A 12554-nucleotide genomic window follows, 5' to 3' on the forward strand; every position below is an offset into this window, starting at 1 on the left:
CGCTATATGAGGGTTCCTTAATCGCCTTGTTTTTAAAGATTGAAGCAAATGCATTGCTTTGTAGCCTATAATATTCTAAATTCGGACTGGTGTCTCAGAAACAATTTAATATCCTCGAAATGGAATAAAAGTAATACAATAATTAAACCTGTAAAAGATAATTATAAAATTAATATTATTTAGTTCTTACATACATTTACGCCGTAAGAGTCTAAAAAAACTACACTAATATATAAATAAAAGCTCAAGAAAAAAAAAACTGGTTTCTTTTAGCGAATTTTCCCTTGGCAGGCTTCGACAATAATCATAAATACATTACGCGCGATTGGAGACAGGAGCCGGTTCGTAAACAAGGCACCTCTCGCTCTGCGCCCGTTTCGCCTTTATTGCCTATCTAACTTTGACGGATTTTAATAATATACCGACTTCGATCCAACGACCTACGCACTACTCGGTACGGGGATGTTTACTTATTTTATTGCTAACATATTCTACCTTAAATATATCGTTGCCAAATTATGTTTACATAATAACAAGACCCGATCTAGATTTGTATGCCCAAAAATTTTGCTTTGAACATTGCCGCAGGCTTTCATCCATTAATAACTGATTCTACCACCTCTCACCTTCCTATTCTTAGCCGTATCTTCAATTATTTACAAAAAAATTATCGTTGTTAAAATAATCGTTGACTAGTCGTAAACCTAACACTATAGTTAACTCTCTTAAATTGCTTTCTCATAACAAAATCCAGAAAGGCTTTCACTTTGCAATTTGCTAGTACACCATAGACAAAACTAGTCCTCCATCCTAACTTCTTGATTCATTTTTGTGTCTATGATTCTATTTAACATAATTACGTATTTTTGTCCTGCATGTGTCCCCATATTGAACTCATTCGCTTTCTTCATTAGCGTGTGTACTTTATGTATATTGAGCAGTGCGGGCTAATTGAAGCAAATTTTACAAATTTTCCTTACACCGGCCGACGTCTAGAGACGAGTGGCAGCCCCCTAAACGTATAAATACTGAATAAGCAGTAAACTGTATTACTTCGGCGAACCCTTTTCACTTGGCGAATTAGTAAAAAGCTATTGGGGAGTGAAAATTTTAAGTTAAATGCGCCCGTAAGCTTTCCTACCTGCGTTGCGCTGCGTGTGTTTGACAGTCCGAAGTGATTACATCGCATAACCATACCCTTCCTTCTGTTTGTTTTGATTCCCTGTAATTTGATTTGTGACATTTTTAACGCGACCAATTAGAAAGTCATTTGTAATTACTTAAGTTATTCAAACACATGTTTACACGCACGATTGTAACGAGTGTTGTTGTTCTTAAATATGATTACATAAAATAAACTATTATATTTTCTAACTAAAGTATTAAACATAATTGAAGTAAAAAGTCGGATATTTTTTTTAATTCATGTTCTTACTAATATTATAAATGCGAATGTTTAGATGGATGGATGATACTTACGTATAGAACTTAGTTTGGAAGAACACATAGGCTAATCATATCTTTTTAAATCCTCACGGACATAGTTGCGGGCGATCGCTAGTTAAAAATGTATTAGTATGTTTAAAACTTGCTGTCTAGGATTTAAGCTCTAGAAGATCAATTACAGGACAGAACGACAATCATAAATTAGCAACTCTATATAGACAATTAAAATTAAACATTATATTAAACAGATCATGTTCAATAAAGCACTTATTCAAACAATGAAAAAGGTAATTGGTTTAAACGCAAACCCGACAGCGGGGCAATAGGTAGACGCGTAAAATTATCACGCATAATTAAAAATGCCAACACACTGCAGACGTGCCCCGGGCCCGTCTAATTAGCAAAAAGTTAATAAACAGACATACGGGCTTGACAGTGACATGCTCCCGTGAAAATGCCAAGATGAAACACGTTTAATTTGCATACTCGTTACGTTGTCGAGTTACGTGGGCACACGTGAGCACCCTGGATAGTAACTACCGAGCTCCCTCAGGATGTCTACGTATTTCGAGGTTAGGATACGCATTATAATAATTTTAATGTTCTGAATATAAATTAAAGTTAAGTAGTTTTAAAGCGGCAACGAGATTCGTTTTGCTTTTGTTTTTGTATCCTACGATAGGCTTACAGAAACCTTTTATAACTTTAATATCAAAAAATTGCTTTGCATTACACTCAATTTCTTTTATTAAAATGAGTTCTCATTTCAAAATATCTAATACACCAAAACTATTTCGACTCCACTCGTCTAAAGGTAACTTAAAAGTACCATCATATATGACCGTTGAAACAACTAGACATTAAGGTCATCTCAGACTGACAGCGAGCGCACATCGATCCGTCAAATTAGTCACCGGCGCCCGATCGAGAGCTCTCGGGTGCTGAAGACGGGCATTCCTAACAAAGCCAATCAGGGACACGACGCATCCCTAGCCGATAATCTATCATAATGACATCGATTTCCCATCTTCCTCAAGTATTGTACGTGACTGATGTCGTGTGATCACTCGTTGCATCTTAGAAGACTCAATAAACAATTATTTATTTTACTAAAAATTGGAAATTCAAATATTTACTGCTTACATCACAACATGAACTCGAGTAACACCAGACAGGGAAAGGAGACAAATAAAGTGAAAGCAATTTTTTTCTTGAAGAACCTTAGGTCGGTTGGGAAACAACTCTGAAGATAAATCATTGCTTGATTATTGCACACGGTAAGTGCGTTACAAGACTTCTTTTGTTTTAAAGATTTTAATTAACTATGTACACGGAGCACAATACGTGCCAAGTTTTAACAGTTGGTAGTATAAATGAATTTTATGTGTTCGCCACTAATTTAGCTCGTCACATTTGATGATAGACGCTGCGTTAACCGGAGGCACGCCTCGCTACGTGTCTAATAAGACACTCTGCGGTCGCTCATTGCCGTCGCGTCGCCGAACGCGCTACAATTAACGCGCGTCTTGCGCCATTGTGAAGGGCGTTTGAATAGTTGCACTACATCGATTGTATATCACTTGAGTCATAAGTTTTGCCTAAATCTTCAACTTTCAACATTTCTTTACAAAAATTGAAGTGCATGTCAATTTTTTTTCTTTTGAACTCAACCATCTATGCATGTTTTTTCTTCAATACAAGTATGTTTATTATGTGAGGAGTATATTAAGTAGTAGTAGTGTCATTGCAAGCATGATGTAATTCTACTAATAAAAAATCTAATCTGGGATTGTAAAAATTACCTGGTATTAGATTTCAAAACGTATAAAAAATGGTATGTCGCAATGCGGGCTATTTTAAGTCTTAAGTATTGCTCGTTGATGCGACAAAACGATCTTATTACACAAATCTCTGTAAACGTAAGTTTCCATTGTAGACAGACCCGTAGGAAAACATATAGCTATGTCAACATTTTCAACGAGAATAACAGAGATGACAATATGTTTCTGAACGTGTGTTTCGGCAGTGAAAAATCAAGGTAAGAAAGACGTCAGAGAAGCATTACAAACTTTTCAAACATTTAATTTTTACGAAAGGTTTACATTTCAACATTACTTCTATTTTAGCTTTGCCTTGAAATCTTTTGTTTTCTTTTACTTTTTCATTTGAAGACGTCATTTTATTGTTACGTACTTTCCGATTAGATTCATGATTTTTTTTTACATTGATGATGAAATAAAACAAGTGCTACACGAAGATTTCTACGGAAAGGATAAAATAAAATCTTCCTGAAAATATTAAACAGTAAAACGCACCTACTTGATAAAATAATATAATATCATGAATCCACTTTTATGAACTACGAATTTAAATTATTTATCAGTATAATAGTAACTAATTTTATAAAGTCACAAATTAAACTATAATAAGACGTATCTAGTCTATACATACTGACTTCCACAGCTGCGATAGACCAAAAAAATCTAACAAATAAAGTAATTAAAATACATACCAAGTCTTAAGACATTTTCCATGTATATAATTTGGTAGAATTACACGAGAGAGGGATTCGTCACTCTTTCCTTGCTTTAATGAAGCGACCGCTTTGCCGACGACGTCAAGTGCCATAATGGTTTCCTCTCGAGGCCTTTGTCGAGCCAACTTCGCAACTCCTCAACTAAGAATAACTGGAAGGGACACGGACGTGTGGCTTGCTTCACTTCCTAATGCGCTCGCTGCCACTGCTTTTCTTTGTTACTCCTACATTATAAATGAAAATGTATGCTACATAACAAATAAAGGCATCATTATACATCTACTTTAATCACCAAAATGTCACTTAGGAAAATCTACGATCAACAACTAATCTTTAATCAAGCACACTATGATTTAATTTTAGCCTTTGATGATGAAATATTCTGCAAATTACATGAATTCGCTTTGTACTTGAATCTATTAATTAACTAACTACAAATATGAACTACAATCAGTTAAATCTAACTATTTACGTATAGTAAAAAATAATTCAAAGTCGAAGTCTATTCCATTTAAAAGAGCGTCATTGCTCTTGAAGCTATCTGCTCCGTATTTATCTCCACAAAGCAAACAGGGAGCTTTCCTATAGTTTCTTGGAGACTTCTTCAGCTTTCATTTTATCCGCATGCAGATACGTTCTTGATTAAACACGCCTTACGCTATTTATATAAGACGTAATGAAAGATGAGGCGGCGGTTACGCCTCTCAAAAGAACCCGTGTTTATTCATTTCACTGTCAATATTTACATCTAATAAATCACCGCCAGGCTTCATTGCGATATCAAAATGATGTATTTATTTTATTCCTGGTGCTAATGATCTAATTATGTTTATTTGGAATTAGGTAATAAAATATTTTCCGGTTATTGCCAGAAAGAAAAACATTTTTTTGCTTGTTATTCTGCATGTTTTGGATGGATGAATGAACGTTTGTTAGAAGGTATCTCCAGAACAGCTGCATAAAAATCGCTGAAATATAGCATGGATGAGTTATTATTACTATTAATTAAGTTTTATTTTAAATTCTTGCGGAAGGCGTCGCGTGGGGCAGCTAGTATGTTATATGTTTCATACAATATTTGTTGTTATCTTGATTTAAATACGCTCAATATAACTTTTTTTTAAGTTGTATTTTAATTTCTGTGGAAAACTTGTTTTGGTATTAAGATAAACTTTCTAGCGAAACTTCTCGAATGTAATTACAGCGGCGTCACCTGTGAACGAGGCATCTGTATGCAAATCCGAACGCGGTTCGCAAAATTTTCTACACCTTATTATAAGAATGCGAAAGTGTTCGGGGGCCGATTCTTAGATATCGTACGTCTGATAAACGCCCTCCCAATTTCCGCGTGTTCATACATTCCCGTTCGAATAGCATTTAGGGTGCAAAATATTGGGCATAACTAATTTATTCGCTCTTACGTAGGCGGGTCGAGGCTGCAAATGAAGGTTGCGTTCACAATATATTTTAATAACGCACTCTCCGGAGACTCGTGGCTGTGATACGGATAACGAAGTTGAAAATGCGTATTTTTACTTTTGCCTCTGTAATTCAAATAAGGAAAGTTTTTTGAACATTATTTTATGTTAAGGTGCAGAACCTACATACGTAATTATACCAACGATTTTGTAAAGTTATATTGCCGACTCATGTAATTTTTTTACTGAACTGTTATATGATAAATATGTTGTCTTAAAGACAGAAGTTCTTGGGGTTTAAATTATTTATTATTTCTCTTTAGAATGACAATAGAAAATAGAAACTTGATTCCATTTAACTTAGTGTAGTAACTTGACGTCTTCTCACTTTAAATAGTTGATGTAGTAGTGTAGTATGTTTTACTAACACTAAATTATTCACGTCATCTAAGATATACTGGTGTTAATAAACCCAGATGGAAGAATCTGCTCACCTTTCCAATCTGCAGTCGGTAGTTTGCAGCGGAAATGTGTCGGCCGACTTCGTTCCGATATCAGAACGCAGGTCGGAGCGACACGGCCGCAGATTGGATCGAGTTAATTTCGCTCCACAAACAAATTGACAAAGTTTAGAGCGGGGCATATTTCTTCGCGGCTATACCCCTCACCCCGCAAGCCCCCTTCCCCAGCGCCCCGTGACAGATTCCCGCATAGCGGAAATTAAATTTCACATCCGAACAAGAGCGGGAACACTCGCCGCGACTAGCACGTGTCGCGCGACACGCTGCGGTGACGTCACACCAACACGCTCTACGGCTGTAACAATTAAAGTTATTTTACAAAATTATAATTACACCTTTGAGATATTATAAGACAGCTGATGCGCCGTGTACCAGTTCCTACAACAGCGATGCTTTGGCATATAAAATATTTCATAACAATAAGTGTAAACAAAAGAAATAAGTATCTAAGTTTTATTGGTATTAAAAGTTAATTGAATTTGTAAAATATGACTATTTTATATATGTATATGAGCAACTTATAGTTATGAATTTATGTATATTTAACACATAAATTCATAACTATAAGAAAACACAAAACTAATCCGATCCTGCTCTATCAAAATCGCAATTAAAAGCCCATTTACGGCGACGGCCTGAGACAGACCTGGGGGTCACCTCGAGAAGGACGCACGAATTAGCCATTAGCGGGCGCTTCGGACCTTGTTTACACCGCGCTTGCCCTAATGACGACCTTTGCTCTGCTTCCCTTCGTTAAGGCGAGCGAAAACCTCACACTAAAAGGCGCCGGTCCCCGGACTGGACCCGCAGCGACGCGAGACAAAGCATCGCGCGATGCCACCGCGCGAAAGGGACAAAGGCCGATAGCTTTCGGATTAATGCCCATGTACACGGCCGTTAAAAGGCCAGCCGACTCGCTCGCTACGCCAGGGTTAACAAGGTTATTACGGGATCATCCCGACCAACCGCCGCCGTAAAAGTGTTAATTATGTTTTAGAAAATGGACATTATTTTCGCTTGACGTATGAACAGTTTTCCGAAAGGGAAATGGATTATTTGTCAAAAATCTCATTTTTTATTTTAGTTTGTCAAATATAATGGCAATACTAAATTAATTATTGCATCTCTGTGTAATACGTTCCTCCCACGTTACAATTGAAAAAGACAACGTTGATAAAAACACCTGTCTTTTTTTTAATCATCATCAAGTATTTATCCTCCTCTCACTTTTAGTTTTATTGAAAGTGTGGTAAAACGGTAGGTTTTTTTTATAAATTCGATTACCAATTTTTTTTATCAGGATCGCCAGCACAATCTGCAGAAACTCAACAAATGGTATAGACTTCAATTAATATATACTTAACTAGAATTTTAACTAAGTACAAATATATAGATACTTGATAAATAAATTAGGTATATGATATTCTGATAAAATCCATAATGAGTAAGCAAAGAATAAGAGCATTAAAAATACTTTGAAAACTTCGTCGAATTCTAAATAGGGATCTATTGAAATAAATGTTTTATTCAATCGGAGTCCAGGCCAGAACAAAAACCATGTTGTTGTCGTTATGAGACAAAAAGTTTTCGTTGAACTCGTAACGACTCCTCGGAGGGGAAACGACGTAAAATAACTTTAAAGTATTTATTGTAATAATATTCAATTATGTTGTTACTCGCAACCTTTTCCACCAAATTATCAATAAAGGTAAAAAAAGAATCGAACGGAATTGTAATATTAAGTTTTGTATATTATACATACAAGGATCATTTTTATTCAATGTAGTCCCCATAGATTTATTATAAAATTCAGCGTAACACAGTAAAATATATTAAATTAATTACACAGTTCATAACAGCTATACAAAACGAGGTCATATTCGACGATTGCGCGTCCGCTGCGTGCCGAATGTGCGATTTCACTATAAATTCAAGCATTAGGTTGAAGCTTTCATTACTTAAGTCTCGTAAAACCCTTATCCCATAACGTTAATAACACAATTACAATAAATCTATCATCGCCGAGCAAACACGGTCCGAATCTCAGCCTAAGCTAATACATTTTGTCCACACCCGGGCTCCTACTTAACGACTGGGGAGTAGTATTTGCTAAACACACACGCGGCGCCCGCACGAGCGCAATATAACCTGGAAGACGGCCGGGTCGAGCCCCGGGGTCCTTCCCCAACCCGAGAGGACAGTAATTACGGTAGGCAAATTAAGCAGTAAGGGGCCGAATCGACCCCGGCGTGTCCATCTTTGTGCTCTACGTTCGGCGGTTTATTTTAGGTTATTCTACGTCTTATTACAATGTAGCCGCCTCCCCTGCGGCGCGCTCACCTCCGAAACTGATTTGAGCCCCGGCATCAGAGTTTCATTACGGTCTGTCGAAAACAATCCACTCTAAATATCTATTCTTGGGTGCGCGCGCTCCGGAATTACATTAGTCTGAGGTGGCGAAGGCTCGACTCAATTTGTTTGGTAGTAATAACGCTGCGCTATCGGGTTGGTTATAACAAATGAGCTATTGTGAGACCGAATCTGAGCAAAACGTTTTCGCAGTGTCTGCTCGATTATACAGTTCGGTGTTCGTGGAAGCGGCGGACGGCGGCGCTGCTTTATGTGTGGAAATATGAAATGTAACGTGCTTTAATTTATACTCGCTTTGGGACTGACTTAGTTTTGGGATTAACAGTTATTTGTGATCTGTCTACATGAATACATTATTGTTCATCTTTATTGTATTAAAATGTTTTGAAGATTTGTAATCTATCTGAATTGAATTAATTTAGTATTAATTAAGACAAAATTTAAGACAATTAATTTCTCGAAATACGTAAGAAGCTCTGTTCCAAAAACACGTTTGTTAAAAGGATTTATAAATACTTATATCTTATTTACTGAATCGCCAAGCGTACAACAGAGTAACAAACATTAAAAGTTTCAGTAAATAGAAAAGTTTAAATTCACTAGAGCCTCTAGCACACCTCATGCACGTGTATTGCCCCTAAAGACTTTTAAAGGCTAACGTCTTTTGAAAAGCACGCAAACCCGTCGAGATTTGAAAGTAAATATAATTTATCCATTAAAAAAATAAACAAGCGATGACCACAGCGGAGGCTTGAGATGGTCACAAAGCGTCTCGTTAGCGGCCGAACGTGCCGCTCGTCACACACTTCAGCCCAGCGGCCCTTCGTAAATAATGAGAGAGGACGGACAATGGAACCATAAATGTAAAGATCTAGATGTGACAAAATAATATAACGTACTTATATCTTACACGCTTACAAAAAAACAGTTACCACTTAAATTTGCTGAAAATGAACATCAAATCGAATCTACAAAAAATACATGAATAAAATATTGATTTTATAATATTGCATAATTAGAAAACTCACTAAATACATACTGTAATAGTGTTTAAGATTTTAATGAAAGTAATTTATGAGATTCTTATTTAAAACTGTATAAATAAACTGCCGTATCCAACAGAAATATGTCCGTAATCCATTTCAATGGCCTCTAAACCCTTGGGAACTAAAACCTACGCGGGGGCTCCGTCGACATGTCGTCGGCTGGCTCTCAAGGCTGAATGCCTCTTAGATTGCCTCCGACCTCCTAAATATAGCCAGTCCGCCAAACAAGGGCTTGTATTAGACGCGTGAAATGGGATTTCCTAAGGCACGAGACGTACATACATGTAGCGATGATATGACCGCGTGTGCTGACGTTAGAGGGGATCTTAATAGACTTGAGATTATTACATTCGACGCGAATATAGAAACAGATTCAAATGCACAATGGCGGACTAATTGCGGATCCCCAATGCTGTCCAATCACTTTGATTTAGTTACGAACTATTTTAGTTCAGCGGTTTTTCTTTAACCAGCTTAAGAAAAAAAATAAAATGAAGAAGAAGAAAAAGTTTTTATTACAAGTAATAAATATTACCAATAACAATAACCTCATACTGACATAGAAATTACATATAACTGAAAAATTAAAGTAAACTTGAAGTTAAGTTACCCTTAACAGTTATTGTAATAATAAAATTTCCTATTATAAATTATCTTGTAATCTTATAAGCATAGCCGATTATGAACCAATCACTAAGTTAGTTCGAAAAGCCGTCGTATTTTGTCGGAAATGTCTATTCACCAAGATGTATCTGCTCTAGATTTAGTTAAAGCAAATTTATTTTGACCTAATAATAAATTACGATCAAAAAACTTAATATTCAACTCGATACTTCCATCAATCTAGTCGCCAGACCGTAACAAGGAATTGTATTAAATTAGTTCAAAAATCGAGCAGCTCGCTGAGGCAGTAGCTATTTACATGAATTAGCCGACATTTATGCCTCCGTGGAGACAAACCGCAGCGACGCGGCGCCACCTGGCAGCGGAGTTATGCGCCGTTACCCGCTCCAACGCGCAGCCCTACACAGACTTTAACTTGCGTTTTATTGCGCTCAGACATCGTTATAATCAATCACTTAAAATAACTACTTAGAAATTCTAATCAACAAAGTTGGAAAATCTTCTAATGCATAATATTTATAGTATTTATGATCTTAAAGTCCGGTACTAGCCCTGAATAAACAAAAAGGGACATTCATTATTCCGAATTCAATGAAATGAATACATTTTTGAAAGCTAAGTTTCTGTAGAGGTAGCAATATTGCGATGCTACAATGCTACGAATCGCTACGGAAGTAGTGCTACGACGTAATATTAATTTGGTAGCAGTAATAAATAAGCCAAATATACAGATACAATATTTGAGATCGTGCATTACTATACAACATTTGGGTTCGCGTATCGCTACATCGCTAGTCGGCGTGAATTACTCGCTAGTTACGCGCTCCGCTGAGTCGGGGGTCGCGTATTGCGCCACTGCTATCTTTTAAATAGCAGTAGTTGACAATGTATCAGATATTAAGTTGAAGTGATCTCGAATTTACACATTACTCCTCTACTAAGATTGATTGATCTACATTGATTGATTTTGACTGTTAACTAATCGGTAGCTTAATTGTAATAGGGTAAAAATATGAATTGATTTTGCTATTAGTACTTTTCGAACGAACATACGCTCAATGTCTCACCTCTAAAAACTCTTACTACAAAAGTATTTTTTTTATCTTAACGACTGTCTTCTGAGTATAGAATGTCGTCTGCGGGAGCCCCCTGTTCGCCGGCGCCGTTTGTCTCCGGCGCACCTCCGCGCGTCCGATTTATGGCACAGTTTTGTGAACTCTTAACCGTTACGTGATCTGCTTCCGAATCCAATTTATGCCCTCCATGGGAAAACTTCGGCCGCGACGCCTATTCTTTACGACGCGTCCCGCTCGAGCCAAATCTCCTTCTGTCTAGCGTTCAATTGAAATACGTATCTTTAATTGCCATTGATTTTACTTTCGTTTCGAATAAATATGGCATTACGATCCTATTACTGAAATGGAGATAGAAGTTGTAGATAACGAAAGATTTAAAGTAGAATTAAAACAATAAGGAAAAGAAAATCAAACCCATAGTGATGTCCAAGATTTAAACATAATATTATGTCATATTTTAATTTAAAATAAAATATTTATATCTCTTTTTTATTCCGTACGCAACGTAATATTAAAATTAGACTTAAACGAGTACATTATAAGGTATGATGTAAGTACATAATATATCTATTATGTGTATATTAATTTCTTAGAAATTAACTTCAAGTGAATTAATATCCAAATATTGGTAATCAACCAAAACAGGCAAACTAAATGGAGCAGAAACAAGTTGATTCAATCATTCGAAAGCTAAAGGATCTGTGTCCTAACAAAACAAACTTAAAGATTGAATTGACCTTTTATACGATCCTGATTTTATTATTTGTTTTATCAATGTTCATTATAAAATTATTCAAAATATATTTTTATATTATTGAGAATTAATTATAACATATTGAAAATTTAAATTGAACAGAAAATCAGTTGGAATGAAAGTTTTGTATTGCCAACCATTTAAATATATTTTGCCTTTAAAATTTAATTTCGCAACGAATTCAAAAGATGTTTCCATCCAGGTCTAATGGGCGTTTAGTATTATTATTTATTGACGTCCATCCCCCGATTCACTTTTCACTTTACCCTCGAGTCCGAAGCTCGCAAACAAATCGGAAGAAGTAATTATTAAAATACTGCAAACAGAGGGCTTCGGGAAAATTCATTGTATTTTATTCGTATTGTCTTATGTACAATTTTAAACAAGTACAAAATATGGTTTAATATTACTACTTTATTTTACACAGACGGTATTAGTCCAAATGTGTATTTTATGACCAAGTTTTAACATTTATTTAATTAAGAGATTTTATTAATCTATCTTGTTTGAGATGATTTATTATAAAAATTGGAACTAAAATATTCTACTAAGTATCACTAAATTTATTTCTCCCGGGTTCAATACGTTGGTAAATGTATATTTTGCACATTTTGTTTTCTTGTATTTGCCAAAATAAATAATCTTCTAGCAAGTTAATAAAGCAAAAGGAAACTTCGTACAAAGGCTTTGTTCGTGACTGGGGAAATAGCAGAATCTACATTCAGCCATAAGTCGGAAATCGAAGGATTGGTAGTTTTGTTAT

This window comes from Papilio xuthus, unplaced genomic scaffold, assembly GCF_000836235.2.
Source record: "Papilio xuthus unplaced genomic scaffold, Pxut_1.1 DF828780.1, whole genome shotgun sequence".
Lineage (NCBI taxonomy): Eukaryota > Metazoa > Arthropoda > Insecta > Lepidoptera > Papilionidae > Papilio > Papilio xuthus.